This window comes from Aethalodelphis obliquidens, unplaced genomic scaffold, assembly GCF_003676395.1.
Source record: "Aethalodelphis obliquidens isolate GAN/ISIS:26980383/991018 unplaced genomic scaffold, ASM367639v1 scaffold1, whole genome shotgun sequence".
NCBI lineage: Eukaryota > Metazoa > Chordata > Mammalia > Artiodactyla > Delphinidae > Aethalodelphis > Aethalodelphis obliquidens.
In genome coordinates, this window is record NW_020837945.1 from 66,442,084 (window position 1) to 66,456,906 (window position 14,823).

Sequence of the window (14,823 nt, forward strand, 5' to 3'; positions counted from 1 at the left end):
TAGCAAGGCTCTGACCGTGTGAAGAGACATAGCATTTCTACTATAGCAATCTCAACCACAGTGATTTCATTAATGACACTTCTGAGTTAAATTCAGCAACATGCTTCCCCAAAAGGGAGGGGGAGATTGTATTTTCTTCTTTTTTCTTTTTCTTTTTTTTTTTGTGGTACGCAGGCCTCTCACTGCTGCAGGCCCAGCCGCTCCGCGGCATGCGGGATCCTCCCGGACTGGGGCATGAACCCGCGTCCCCTGCATCGGCAGGCGGACTCTCAACCACTGCGCCACCAGGGAAGCCCTGTATTTTCTTTTTAGGTGTTAAAGTTAGATGATATGGAAATAGCTTTATATTTTCCATTTTTAATTTAAAAATTATGTAACCATGGTGCCAGAAAAATTTTTGAATAGAAAAAATTACGACAAAACCACTACCCTTTTACGTGTTATTTATAATTACAGTCATAGTCAAGAATAGTTTGTGATCTCTTGGTCCCTTAATGTACCAACTCTCCTGTTTCTATCTAGTGTTCTAAATATGTTTTTAGGTGTGATTTTCTCTCCTGTTTTCCTTTCCACTCCTTTGGGGCACTTTGTATTTTTTTTTTTTGCTGGTATAGATATGACACTGAATATTTTTATATATATAGCATTTTATTCTTGTTTTTAAAGTTTTTCCTTAAGGATTCTCAGCAGTGGGAATATTAGGTGAAAAAATATAGTTTTATAGCTTCTGTAAAGGCACATAAGGCAATGTAGTTTTATTGTGGGTTGGGTAAAATTGTTATGTGTTTGAATTAGAAATAGTTTGGGAGCCCCTATTACTGAATTCACCTAGAGACCAGGGGATCCCATTTTAAATAAACTTTGAAGTAAGTTAAATTTTAAAAAAAGGAATCTTATAAATGTTTGTTTAATACAATCTTATAAATAGGAGCTAAGAGATTATCTAGTTCAACTCATCAAATGTGTGTGGATACACACACACATGTCTGTTATACTCTAGGTTTTGGAGGATCTTACAAAGTAATAAATAAATGTAGGGCCATATAGATTTCCAGAATGTTTTAAATGAGTACTGGGGAAGATAAGATAGCTTTCATGGAGATTCAGCTTTTGTGTGGCTCCAGGGAAAAGACTTTGAGTCAGGTAGATTTTAGGATTAGTGTAAAAGAAGTCTTTAAAAACTGACTCTAAAATGTGTCCAATAAAAAACTCTTAAAAATAGCCAACAGGGCTTCCCTGGTGGCGCAGTGGTTGAGAGTCCGCCTGCCGATGCAGGGCACATGGGTTTGTGCCCCGGTCCGGGAAGATCCCACATGCCCTGGAGCAGCTAGGCCCGTGAACCATGGCCGCTGAGCCTGCGTGTTCGGAGCCTGTGCTCCGCAACGGGAGAGGCCACAACAGTGAGAGGCCTGCGTACCGCAAAAAAAAAAAAAAAAAAAGCCAACAATGGAAACAGACCTCTTCCAGTGGTTAGTTCTGAGTCCCTCAATATTCAAGTAAAGTCCTTATCTACTTGGGATATTCATTTCTAAGTTTGGTGTTAAATCACGAGTCCCTCTTTTGCTTGTGACTGCAGGAATGCTTTTTGATTTAGACACATCAGTTTCCTGATCCCCACATCATTGAAATTCCTCTTCAGTTCCTTTAACCTAACATTTTAAAACTGTCAGGGTCCTGTATTCATGAGCCTCTGAAAGACTTGTTTCCTTCATGCTCACCTTCATAGAGCAGGCTTTTTCCTGTTTTCATCTCTCTCTACTTAAGGCAAGAAGATGTCTTATAAGCAGTGGTTTCCAATTCCTGAAATGCTAAAAACACAGACAAACAAACATTAAAAGAAATCTTTCTAGGAGTACTTTGCTCAGTTGCTGGTTTGGAATCTTTGCCCAGGATGGGTTCATTAGAAACTATACTGGAAAGCTTAGTGGTGTGGATTTTGAGGAGGCTGATGATGGGACAGAAGGAAGGTGATTACTAGAATGAGTTAAAAAAAACACAAAAAACTAGTTATGGAAAAATAGTAAGAAACAGGTGTCTTCTCTCTGCTACCCTTCACTTTCCACCAAAAGCTTTAGGGCTGATTTTTTAAAACTTTTGTTGCTCTTGGTTTTAAGGGTTTGAAAACTTAAAAAAAAAATTATCTGTGTTTTATCTTTTTTGTATTTTGAAGCTGATTACATAGGAACAAACTTATTTGTGAAAAGTTGCTTTTTAGTTTTGATGCTGGCATATAACATTCTGTTGATTATTGTCTTTCAAATAGTCATATCAAAACAACATACTTTTTGCCTGCTCACTGCATGTTGAGATGAATTTGATTTGGGCCTAATTCAGAGAATTTATTATTGATATAAGCTTCAGTATTCACCCAAGTACCACACTTCAGTTTATTGTTTTCCCTCCCAGGCATAATACTTTTTTTCCCCTTTATAATGAGTTCCAGAATCTAGGAATAATGCATGATTAGATCAAACCTAGATGTGTTCAGTTAAGGAAGGACAGAAGCCATTTTCATTGATTAAATTGAGTTTTGGGGGTAGAGTTGTGTTGGGTACATTATGAATACATTTGAGATCTTCTGAAATTAAAAATACATTAAACGTACTTCTATTTTTTTTCCTTTTGCATGCAAATGAGTATTTTACAGTGTTTTATGTTCTGCAGTGAATTGCTAAAGGATGATTTTTCAAATTCCATTTTATTATAGGTAAAATAATTATATAAAATATATAACTATGCTCCTCTCATGTCTGTTATTATTTTATAATAGCAATTCCTTTTTTCACACACTTCCCCTTGCCCAATTAAACTGAAGAAATTTGCTTTATAAAATAAGTTTGGAAATTAGAATAAAGGGTGACTTTTTGAGACTTCAGTATTTGGCTTAACATTTTAATATACATACCCCTGAACATTTTGAGTTATAAGAGGTTTAACAGAGGACTTGATAGTGCTTTCAAAGAATATCCTAAGAATGACTGTGTAACTTTTGTGTATTAAAGGGAGTTGAGTGCTTTTGGAGAATTCAAAATAACATTTGTTTTCTTTCTTCTAAAAATACGTAAGTAATATATGAATATAAACTTGTTGAAGACTCAACTGACAGAAAAATAGATAGACTAAAATGGCAAACCTAGTTTTTCTTCTCTATGGTCTCCCGCGCAACCCAGTCCCTACTCTCTCCACCTTTCTCTGTGTTGACAACTGGTAAGTTTTATGATTATATAATGTTTCACTTTATGTCTCCAACCCCACCTCACCCTCCCTCCTCCATAAGCCTTTTTGAAATCTGAGAAAGCAAGGTGATTTTTTTTTTTTTGGACAGGAAAGTAGAATTTATTGGTGGGCATGAGTAAAGAGGGGACAGTGCCAAAGCTCTCATGAGTGAGAGCCGTTTGTCCAGGAGACCACAACTAGGGATGTATTTGACCCCACAGCCATCTGGGATGAGCCGCTTTTCTGCCGCCATGTTTTCATATTCATCTGCATTAAACTTAGTAAATCCCCAGTTCTTGGAGATGTGGATCTCCTGGTGGCCAGGGAACATGAACTTGGCCGTGAGTTGGGCCTCAGTCACGTGCTCCTTGTTCAGCTTGGTGTGGATGGATTTATGACTTGGCCAATGTGGACCCTAGCCACTGTGCCCTGGGGCTTTCCAAAGGCACTGTACATACTTGTCTGGAGTCCAGATTGGGGACAGCATCCAGACATGAATGTCCACTGGAAAGGGCTGTCTCCAAGGTCCCTTAGGGCAACCTGTATAAGCAACAGGCTGTACAGTGCCCAGGAGGCTGTGTTTGTAGCCATTGCACACCAGGCCTCCACAGGGAAGGTGATTCTTTTTTTTTTTTTTTTTTTTTTGCAATACGCGGGCTGTTGTGGCCTCTCCCGCTGCGGAGCACAGGCTCCAGACGCGCAGGCTCAGTGGTCATGGCTCACGGGCCTAGCCGCTCCGCGGCACGTGGGATCTTCTCGGACCGGGACACGAACCCGTGTCCCCTGCATCGGCAGGTGGACTCTCAACCACTGCGCCACCAGGGAAGCCCAGGGAAGGTGATTCTTAATTAAATATTTTGTTGTTATAACAGCTCTGGTTATTAATGCTTGACCAACTTATGTTAGTATTGTAAGGGTTTTTCAGAGCACTTATTACATTGGGTCTTTTTGTGTAATCAGTGTTTTCAGTGGGTATGTCATTTTCAGAGGGTTTTTTTATCTTGTTTTGTTTTTTAAGCAGTGGCTATAAGACAGCAAAGTGACAGTGTATTAGGATTCCAGAGCCATGGCTGGCTTCCAGTCTTGGGCTATGTTAGTAACTATTCCCTGGGCAAATCCTATAATCATTGTAGACCTTTTTTAAGGATATGTAAAATGATAAGTTCAGTCTATTCTATACCATATATGGTTTCTTTCAACTCTAATTTCAAAGCACCCTTTGATTTGGAGAATAGTTGACATTTTAAAAGTATAGAGAAGCTTGGGGATGTTTTATCACTGCTTTTAGAAGATAATGTTAGTCACTTTGGTTAATATGAAATCCTAGGTTAGGAACTGAAACACCTTGTTATAGTAGTGTTCGTATAGAAAATATGCTATGTTGAATTAGGCCGTATTCAGAAACACATTGTGGCATAATGGGGAATAATATTTAGGATTCTTGGCAGTCTTATTTTCCCAAGCTCTCCAGTTTACTCCCTTTCCTCATATATACATAATCTATAAAATATTCAGTGAGAGGGGAACCAACGTCCAAATTTGACTCCTAAGATATATACAGTGGTTGGATTTTTACAGAGTGGTAAAATTAATACCATATATTAGTGATGTGTCTTGAAGTTTGTTTCCTCTTTATTTCACTAAAATCCTAGTGATTCTAGTCCCAGTAACTTGGTTTTAACATGGAACTGTGAATTGTCTTCTGTTTTGTTTTGTTTTTCCTGGAAGCTTCTTGAGTGAGGGGAAGTAAAAAACATTTACTCAAATTTTTTTTGTAGAATTGTCTAGAAACATTAAGCCATTATCTCTTTTTTTTTAAACATCTTTATTGGAGTATAATTGCTTTACAATGGTGTGTTAGTTTCTGCTTTATAACAAAGTGAACCAGCTATACTTTTACATAATATCCCCATATCTCCTCCCTCTTGCGTCTCCCTCCCACCCTCCCTATCCCACCCCCCAGGTGGTCACAAAGCACTGAGTTGATCTCCCTGTGCTATGCGGCTGCTTCCTACTAGTCATCTATTTTACATTTGGTATTATATATAAGCCCATGCCACTCTCTCACTTCATAACAGCTTACCCTTCCCCTTCCCGTGTCCTCAAATCCATTCTCTATGTCTACGTCTTTATTTCTGTCCTGCCCCTAGGTTCTTCAAAACCGTTTTTTTTTTTTTTTTAAGATTCCATATATATGTGTTAGCATACGGTATTTATTTTTCTCTTTCTGACTTAACTTCACTCTGTATGAAAGACTCTAGGTCCATCCACCTCACTACAAATAACTCAATTTCGTTTCTTTTTATGGCTAGGTAATATTCCATTGTATATATGTGCCACATCTTCTTTATCCATTCATCTGTCGATGGACAGTTAGGTTGCTTCCATGTCCTGGCTATTGTAAATACAGCTGCAATGAACGTTGTGGTACATAACTCTTTTTGAATTATAGTTTTCTCAGGGTATATGTCAAGTAGTGGGATTGATGGGTCGTATAGTAGTTGTATTTTTAGTTTTTTAAGGAACCTCAATACTGTTCTCCATAGTGGCTGTATCAATTTACATTCCCACCAACAGTGTATGAGGGTTCCCTTTTCTCCACACCCTCTCCAGCATTTATTGTTTCTAGATTTTTAATGATGGCCATTCTGACCAGTGTGAGATGATACCTCATTGTAGTTTTGCTTTGCATTTCTCTAATGATTAATGATGTTGAGCATTCTTTCAAGTGTTTGTTGGCAATCTGTATATCTTCCTTGGAGAAATGTTTATTTAGGTCTTCTGCCCATTTTTGGATTGGGTTGTTTGTTTTTTTGATATTGAGCTGCATGAGCTGCTTGTATATTTTGGAGATTAATCCTTTGTCAGTTGCTTCATTTGCAAATATTTTCTCCCATTCTGAGGGTTGTCCTTTTGTCTTGTTTATGGTTTCCTTTGCTGTGCAAAAGCTTTTAAGTTTCATTAGGTCCCATTTGTTTATTTTTGTTTTTATTTCCATTTCTCTAGGAGGTGGGTCAGAAAGGATCTTGCTGTGATTTATGTCATAGAGTGTTCTGCCTATATTTTCCTCTAAGAGTTTGATAGTTTCTGGCCTTACTTTTAGGTCTTTAATCCATTTTGAGCTTATTTTTGTGTATGGTGTTAGGGAGTGTTCTAATTTCATTCTTTTACATGTATCCGTCCAGTTTTCCCAGCACCACTTATTGAAGAGGCTGTCTTTTCTCCATTGTATATTCTTCCCTCCTTTATCAAATATAAGGTGACCATATGTTTGTGGGTTAACCTCTGTGCTTTCTATCCTGTTCCATTTGATCTATATTTCTGTTTTTGTGCCAGTACCATACTGTCTTGATTAATGTAGCTTTGTACTATAGTGTGAAGTCAGGGAGCCTGATTCCTCCAGATCCGTTTTTCTTTCTCAAGATTGCTTTGGCTATTTGGGGTCTTTTGAGTTTCCATACAAATTGTGAAATTTTTTGTTCTAGTTCTGTGAAAAATGCCAGTGGTAGTTTGATAGGGATTGCATTGAATCTGTAGATTGCTTTGGGTAGTATAGTCATATTCACAATGTTGATTCTTCCAATCCAAGAACATGGTATATCTCTCCATCTGTTTGTATCATCTTTAATTTCTTTCATCAGTGTCTTATAATTTTCTGCATACAGGTCTTTTGTCTCCTTAGGTAGGTTTATTCCTAGGTATTTTATCCTTTTTGTTACAGTGGTAAATGGGAGTGTTTCCTTAATTTCTCTTTCATATTTTTCATCATTAGTGTATAGGAATGCAAGAGATTTCTGGAATGCAAGATTTCTTGTATACAGATTTCTTGTATACAGATTTCTGTATACAAAATACATTAATTTTGTATCCTGCTACTTTACCAAATTCATTGATTAGCTCTAGTAGTTTTCTGGTAGCATCTTTAGGATTCTCTATGTATAATATCATGTCATCTGCAAATAGTGACGGCTTTACTTCTTCTTTTCTGACTTGGATTCCTTTTATTTCTTTTTCTTCTCTGATTGCTGTAGCTAAAACTTCCCAAACTATATTGAATAATAGGGGTGAGAGTGGGCAACCTTGACTTGTTCCTGATCTTAGCGGAAATAGTTTCAGGTTTTCACCATTGAGGACGATGTTGGCTGTGGGTTTGTCATATATGGCCTTTATTATGTTGACGTAAGTTCCCTCTATGCCTACTTTCTGGAGGGTTTTTATAATAAATGGGTGTTGAATTTTGTCACAAGCTTTCTCTGCATGTATTGAGATGATCATATGGTTTTTCTCCTTCAGTTTGTTAACATGGTGTATCACATTGATTGATTTGGGTATATTGAAGAATCCTTATATTCCTGGGATAAACCCCACTTGATCATAGTGTATGATCCTTTTAATGTGCTGTTGCATTCTGTTTGCTAGTATTTTGTTGAAGATTTTTGCATCTATGTTCATCAGTGATACTGATCTCTAATTTTCTTTTTTTGTGACATCTTTATCTGATTTTGGTATCAGGGTGATGGTGGCCTCGACAATTACCTTAAATGTAAATGGATTAAATTATCCAACCAAAAGACATAGACTGGCTGAATGGGTACAAAAACAAGGCCCATATATATGTTGTCTACAAGAAACCCACTTCAGACCTAGGGACACATACAGACTGTAAGTGAGGGGATGGAGAAAGATACTCCATGCAAGTGGAAATCAGAAGAAAGCTGGAGTAGCAATTCTCATATCAGACCAAATAGACTTTAAAACAAAGACTATTACAAGAGACAAAGAAGGACACTACATAATGATCAAGGGATCAATCCAAGAAGAAAATATAACAATTGTAAATATTTATGCACCCAACATAGGAGCACCTCAATACATAAGGCAAATGCTAACAGCCATAAAAAGAGAAATTGACAGTAACACGATCATAGTAGGGGAATTTAACACCCCACTTTTACCAATGGACACATCTTCCCAAATGAAAATAAATAAGGAAGCACAAACTTTAAATGATACATTAAACAAGATGGACTTGATATTTATACGACGTTTCACCCAAAAACAACAGAATACACATTCTTCTCAAGTGCTCGTGGAACATTCTCCAGGATAGATCACATCTTGGGTCACAAGTCAAGCCTTGGTAAATTTAAGAAAATTGAAATTGTATCACGTATCTTTTCTGACCACAATGCTATGAGACTAGATATCAATTACAGGAAAAAATATGTAAAATATACAAACACATGGAGGCTAAACAATACACTACTTAATAACCAAGAGATCACTGAAGAAATCAAAGAAGAAATCAAAAAATACCTAGAAACTAATGACAATGAAAATACGACAACCCAAAACCTATGGGATGCAGCAAAAGCAGTTCTAAGAGGGAAGTTTATAGCAATTCAATCCTACCTTACGAAACAAGAAACATCTCAAATAAACAACCTAACCTTACACCTAAAGCAATTAGAGAAAAAAGAACAAAAACCCTCCAGAGTTAGCAGAAGGAAAGAAATCATAAAGATCAGATCAGAAATAAATGAGAAAGAAATGAAGGAAACGATAGCAAAGATCAATAAAACTAAAAGCTGGTTCTTTGAGAAGATAAACAAAATTGATAAACCATTAGCCAGACTCATCAAGAAGAAAAGGGAGAAGCCAAATCAATCGAATTAGAAATGAAAAAGGGGAAGTAACAACTGACACTGCAGGAATACAAAGGATCATGAGAGATTACAACAAGCAACTATATGCCAATGAAATGGACAACCTGGAAGAAGTGGACAAAGTCTTCGAAATGCACAACCTTCTGAGAGTGAACCAGGAAGAAATAGAAAATATGAACAGACCAATCACAAACACTGAAATTGAAACTGTGATTACAAATCTTGCAACAAAGAAAAGCCCAGGACCAGATGGCTTCACAGGCGAATTCTATCAAACATTTAGAGAAGAGCTAACAGCTATCCTTCTCAAACTCTTCCAAAATATAGCAGGGGGAGGAACACTCCCAAACTCATTCTAGGAGGCCACCTGCTTTGTTTTTCTTTATTATACTTATCAACCCCTGACATTATTTTTTGTCTTGACTACTCCCCAGTAGAATGTGAGCTCCAAAAAAGCAGCTCAGAAGATGATTAGCAAGATTTAGGGAGGCAGAATGTGGGAAATCCTTGGTACGTTAATTGTGCCATGTTGGATTGAGAACTCTGCAGCAGGGAAGGTTTGATCCTGCCTGTTTCTTTGGCCAGCCTTGAGGACTTGGGCTGCAGCATGACTCCTGCTTCAGCACTGCAGCACCTGTAGCATATCAAAACAATTGGGCTTCTTTTATTTTGATTGATTGATTGATTTTATTTTTGGTAGGAAAATGGCTGAGTAATATTCCAGTTGCAATTAATATGTTTGATAAATCTTTGACAGTGGACTCTAGGCATTAGCTGGTGACCTATTCATTGTGTATTTTGGAGCGAAGAAGGAAGAACCACAATCCAAGTAATATCTAATTATTTGGGGATTTGACCCATAATGTCCTCTTCCCTTTTCCTCAGTTATGATAAATTTCCAAAGCATTTTCTTCTTGTTAAACTAAGGAGGAGAAACATTTTTTTCCAGTTTGGTTTTACCTGTATTTATTCATTGTTCCCTTGACTGAATACTCACATAATTGAAATGATGAGCAAACAGTTAAGTAGAAGACTTTGGCCAGCATAATAGACACTACCTGAATTTTCTTCTTCTGTGTTTAGCAAAGGAAAGTGTTAAGTTTGAATTTTGTTGAACATTACTGTTTTGTTTTTTTTTTTCCTTTTGTTCCCAGTCCCTTCTCTCCCCTCCCCCATGTCTCTTGATTCCTTTCTATTTTTATATTTATTTTTATTTTTACATTTCTTATTTTGGGAGAAACTTAAAATTGTATGGCCCTCTTTCCCCTCACTGTCCCTCTTCTTTCCCTCTCATCTCAACAAGTAGGTCTCTATTTCTTTTCTCATTTTGGAGTAATAACTTAACTTCACTAAGAGAGTCCTGAGTCATAGAATTGGGACATTCGTATGCTACTGCATGGACAACCCTAAAATATAATTTTGAAATATCTATTTTTAAAAGATTTTTTTTCTCCCTATTTTCAATGCCTGGTAATTATCTACATCTGGATATATTTTAATCCTTCTTGCAAACTTGATACATTAAGACTCAGCTGAGTCAATGCCAGGCATGTGATGCACATTTAATGTTAAATAAATTTTTTGTTACAAATCCTCTCCTGTTCCATATTTTTAAAAATTAGAACCTATGTATATACATGGGAAAAGTTTGCTAAATTGTAGCTGGCAGGGATGATAGGAGGTTAGGAAAGGGATGTGTAATTCAGGATGGTACGGTGAATTTACTCTTTTGAATCAGAAAGATTTGTATTTGAATCCAGGCTTAATGATTTTTGCTTTTACGCTATGACCTGGTGAACTTAACTTCTCTGAGTCTTTATTCCCTTATATGTTAGATTTGAATAATACTGTTGCACAGACTTGGCTATGATGAATACGTGGGAATATTTGTAAAGTAGCTTTTTAAGTTTTTGTGTGTGTGTGTGTGTGTGGTTTATGGGTGTATATGATCAGACATATATGTTATCATTGAACTCTTCTTTTTCTCCTTATCTCATCATCTGTCAAGCTTTGCCTGAAGAATCTTTGTAGCCTTCATTTTCTCTCTGCTGCCACATTCTTTGATCTAGCTTGCATGTTCTCCCTTATGTGGCTTTTTGGTCTTATGTGTGGCAAGGGAAAAATGCTAAAGAGCTCTGAGTTTCAATTCCAGTTTCTTCTCTTATTGAATAGTATATTCTGTGCAGTATAGTATAGTCCAGTTTCAAGAAGAGTTGGGATATTTATATTGATTACTTAACAGCAGCTCTCCACAAGGGGTATGCATTAGATTCCTTGTCTCCAGATACCTTTCATCTCTATTAAACTTTAAGCGTCTGGATGACAGATTCTGTGTCTATATGTGTTACACTACTGCCCCCTCAGTAGAATGGTACTTCATACAGTGTGTGCTGAGCCCCATCTCCCTTTCAGATTTTGGGGAAATTGATTTGCATTTTTATAATGTTTAGTAAAATTTATAAAAAATGCTCCTGGTATGTTAAGCTAGTCTTAAGTCATTTTCCATAAAATGTAGAATTTCTTATTTTTCTCGGACTCCAGGTCTGGCTTTTGACAGGCTGCTTTCTTGTCTACAACTTGTGTTTTTATGATAAACATAAGACTCAGATGTCAGGCTAGCTTTTCTTCTTGTAATGTTTGCCAGACATGGTTGTTGTTGGAAGACAGTTCTCCATGGGTGTCTCACATGTCTTGTATGTTTTACAAGCAGAGATGCTACTGACTGCCTTTTTTCTAGACTGTATTTTTCAAGGAGGTTTATATAGTGAGCAGCCTTGGAAGATAGAGTTATTGTTTCTCTCCAGAGCAAAAGGCAGGTTTGCTTGCTATTCAGTATAATAAAAAAGTCTCCCTTCAGAGTGTGTTTACTTAGTGTCCAGCATGGTAAAGGTAGTATCACCCTACAGAGCAAAAGATAAGCATGTTTATGCCCATTATAAAAGGTTTGGGTTCCTAAGCTCAGGGTTTCTTTCATGGAACATGATCCACTGCATGTACAGTTGTCACCTGGCCATCTTTGTGTTACCCTATGGGAAATGGGACTCAGGGAACTGGCACAAAACCTGATACTGTTACTGCTATTGCCATGAGTAATAAAGTTCTTTTCTCTAATCTGTAAGTCTTGTGTCTGTCTTCAGCATCTATAAAACCATGGTAGGATAATTTGTTAGTTTACGAGTGGGGTAAAATTTCAGACCCGTCACAGTTTTTGACAGTAATATGAAAGCCACTCTTTTCAGAACTGCAAAATGGGCCCTCTACAAGTAATTCTTGTTAAGCCTTAATCTACATTAAGCCTGGGTCTCTGGAAAGGTACCTAGATGAGGCTAGAACTCAGGTTCCTTATGACTATACTGTGTTTTCTCTTTTCTCCCTATTTTTTTTAATGAAACTAAATTTATTCAAGTTCAAGGACTATCATTCTGAAATCATCTTTCTATGAAATGATGTTAACAGTGATCTATTTTTCTCTCTCTTTTCCCAAAATAAAAGCATTGCTATTTTATACAGTTAAGCTACACTGGCAAGTGTGTTGATTTGTTTACTTAACACTGAAGTTTGGAATGTATGTTATCTTCAAGAGGAAAATGCGGTAGTTGGGAGGACATTTCTTTTTAATTGGGTAACATGACAATCTCAATGATAAATAACCTAATAAACTAGGTAATAAAACATAGTATGTTGATGGTGACAAATGTTAAGGAGAAAGAAAGGGAGGACAGGACTGTTGAAATTTTAGGTAATGTTGGCCACGGAAGCTCTCACGGAGGTGACTTGAGTAAAGGTCTGAAGTTAAGAGACGAGCCATTTAACTCTCTGGAGGAAAAGCATTCTGGGCAGAGGGAACAGCAAGTACAAAGGCTCTGCAGCAAAGTGTTCCTGGTACAAGACATTGAGGAGGCTGATTTGTAATGCTTTGAAGACATATAATGAGAGGATTATAGCGTTGCCCTTTGCTTAGCTATCTTTTTATTCTTCAACCAGAGCACTTACTTTTATGTTTAGGTACTTTTTCACTTGAGGAATGGGATTTCTTCCTTTAAAAATAATTTGAAAACTACTAAACTAGATAATTTTTCTTCTGCAGTATTCTGTAGTTCTCCTTGATGGTCTCTGTAAGCGCTCATTTTTCAGCAGTCAACATAAGTCCCACATCTTTGTTTTTCAATTCAGCAGGTATTTGAGAGCTGTGTTAGACCTTACTTTACAGGCATACCTCGTTTTATTGTGCTTTGCTTTATTGCATTTCACAGATCATTGCATTTTTTACAAATTGAAATTTGTGGCAACCCTGCATTGAGCAAGTCTGTTGGTGCCATTTTTCCAGTAGCATTTGCTCATTTTATGTTTCTCTGTCACATTTTGGTAATTCTCGCAATCTTTCAAGCTTTTTTGTTATCTTTGTTATGGTGATCTGTGGTTAGTGGTCAGTAGCATCTTTGACGTTACTACCACAACTTGCTGAAGGCTCAGATGATGGTTAGCATTTTTTAGCAATAAAGTATTTTCTAATTAAGGTATGTACATTGTTTTCTTAGACCTAATACTATTGCACACTTAATAGACCACAGTATAGTGTAAACATAACATTTTCATGTACTGAAAACCAAAAAATTTTTGACTCGCTCTCACTTTATTGTGATATTTGCTTTATTGTGGTGATCTGGATCTGGACCTGCAATACATTTGAGGTGTGCCTCTGTATGACTTATGTTTTAACTCCCACATGGATTATTTTCTTTGTATTTCTGTTGAAGAGAAGAGACTGAGGCAGGCTGGAATAGTTAGAGAATACCCTAAGATAGCATACAAACTAAAACGTCTCTAGCCAAGGTCTCTATTTACCCTTTGTTACTAAATATAAAGGCTGGCTTTCAATTCTTGTTGACCTTGAAAATTAGTGCCATACCATTTCCTCCTTGAAATGCCATCCTATCCCTCTGGCTGTACCATTTCTATCTCTCAAGGATTCTTCTTTCCTTGGGTTTATACCTTGACTGTCCATGCTTCTTACTCTTTAATCTCTGGATACTCTGATCTACTTTATGGCTTCAGTTACTATCTATATGTTGTTGATTCTCATATCAAAATTTCTAGTCTTAAATTCCACTCTTGAGCTCTAAGCTGTTGTAATAAGTTGGCTTCTGACATATCCATTTTGATGGCCAGTGGGCAACATAGATTCAGATATCTAAAGCAAGGTATCTTTATTCATCTTTCTTCAAGAAAGGTATCTTTCTCCCACAAAGAAAAACAAACTTGTTCTTCCTCTTTCTTTATTTTGGTAAATAGTATTCTTGATCAGTTAAGCCAGAATATTTATGTTGATGCCCATTAGTCAAAGACCATCATGCCCACAGTGTACAAAATTGGGTTTGTTGATGCTTTCTGCAGCAAGGAAACCACACACCATAAGAAACCATGTATCTCAGCAAGACTATGCTGAATAAACTTAGAGAATATGGGCTTTTGTTAGATAATATTGGGGAGGATTCAGGGAATTGGTGGGGATTTGCTGTGGATTAGGTACTATCAAGAAGTGAGGGTAGGGCTTCCCTGGTGGCGCAGTGGTTGAGAGTCCGCCTGCCGATGCAGGGGACATGGGTTCGTGCCCCGGTCTGGGAAGATCCCACATGCCGTGGAGTAGCTGGGCCTGTGAGCCATGGCCGCTGAGCCTGCGCGTCCGGAGCCTGTGCTCCTCAACGGGAGAGGCCACAGCAGTGAGAGGCCCGCGTGCCACAATAAAACAAAACAAAACAAAAAAAGAAGTGAGGGTAATTCTATGATTGGATATCTTAATAAATCTTATCCCAGAGGTGAGAAGACCAGGGTGAGGCTAAAACTGTAATTGGTAAAGAAGTAGCAGTCATTCGTGTTAGCTGGGTTTTTGTGTCTGTGTGTGTGTGTGTGTGTGTGTGTGTGTGTGTGTGTGTGTGTGTGT

General features: G+C 37.4%; 1 protein-coding gene and 1 non-coding gene across 5 annotated transcripts in view; one reads left to right on the forward strand and one right to left on the reverse strand.

The window, feature by feature from the left end:
• GTF2E1 (general transcription factor IIE subunit 1) overlaps positions 1–14,823 on the forward strand; it is a 35,162-nt gene that overhangs the window by 8,789 nt on the left and 11,550 nt on the right. The window lies entirely within an intron of this gene.
• Positions 3,729–3,865, reverse strand: LOC113624283 (small nucleolar RNA SNORA70). The gene has a single exon (XR_003434287.1). It is a non-coding gene; the product is annotated as a small nucleolar RNA SNORA70 (small nucleolar RNA).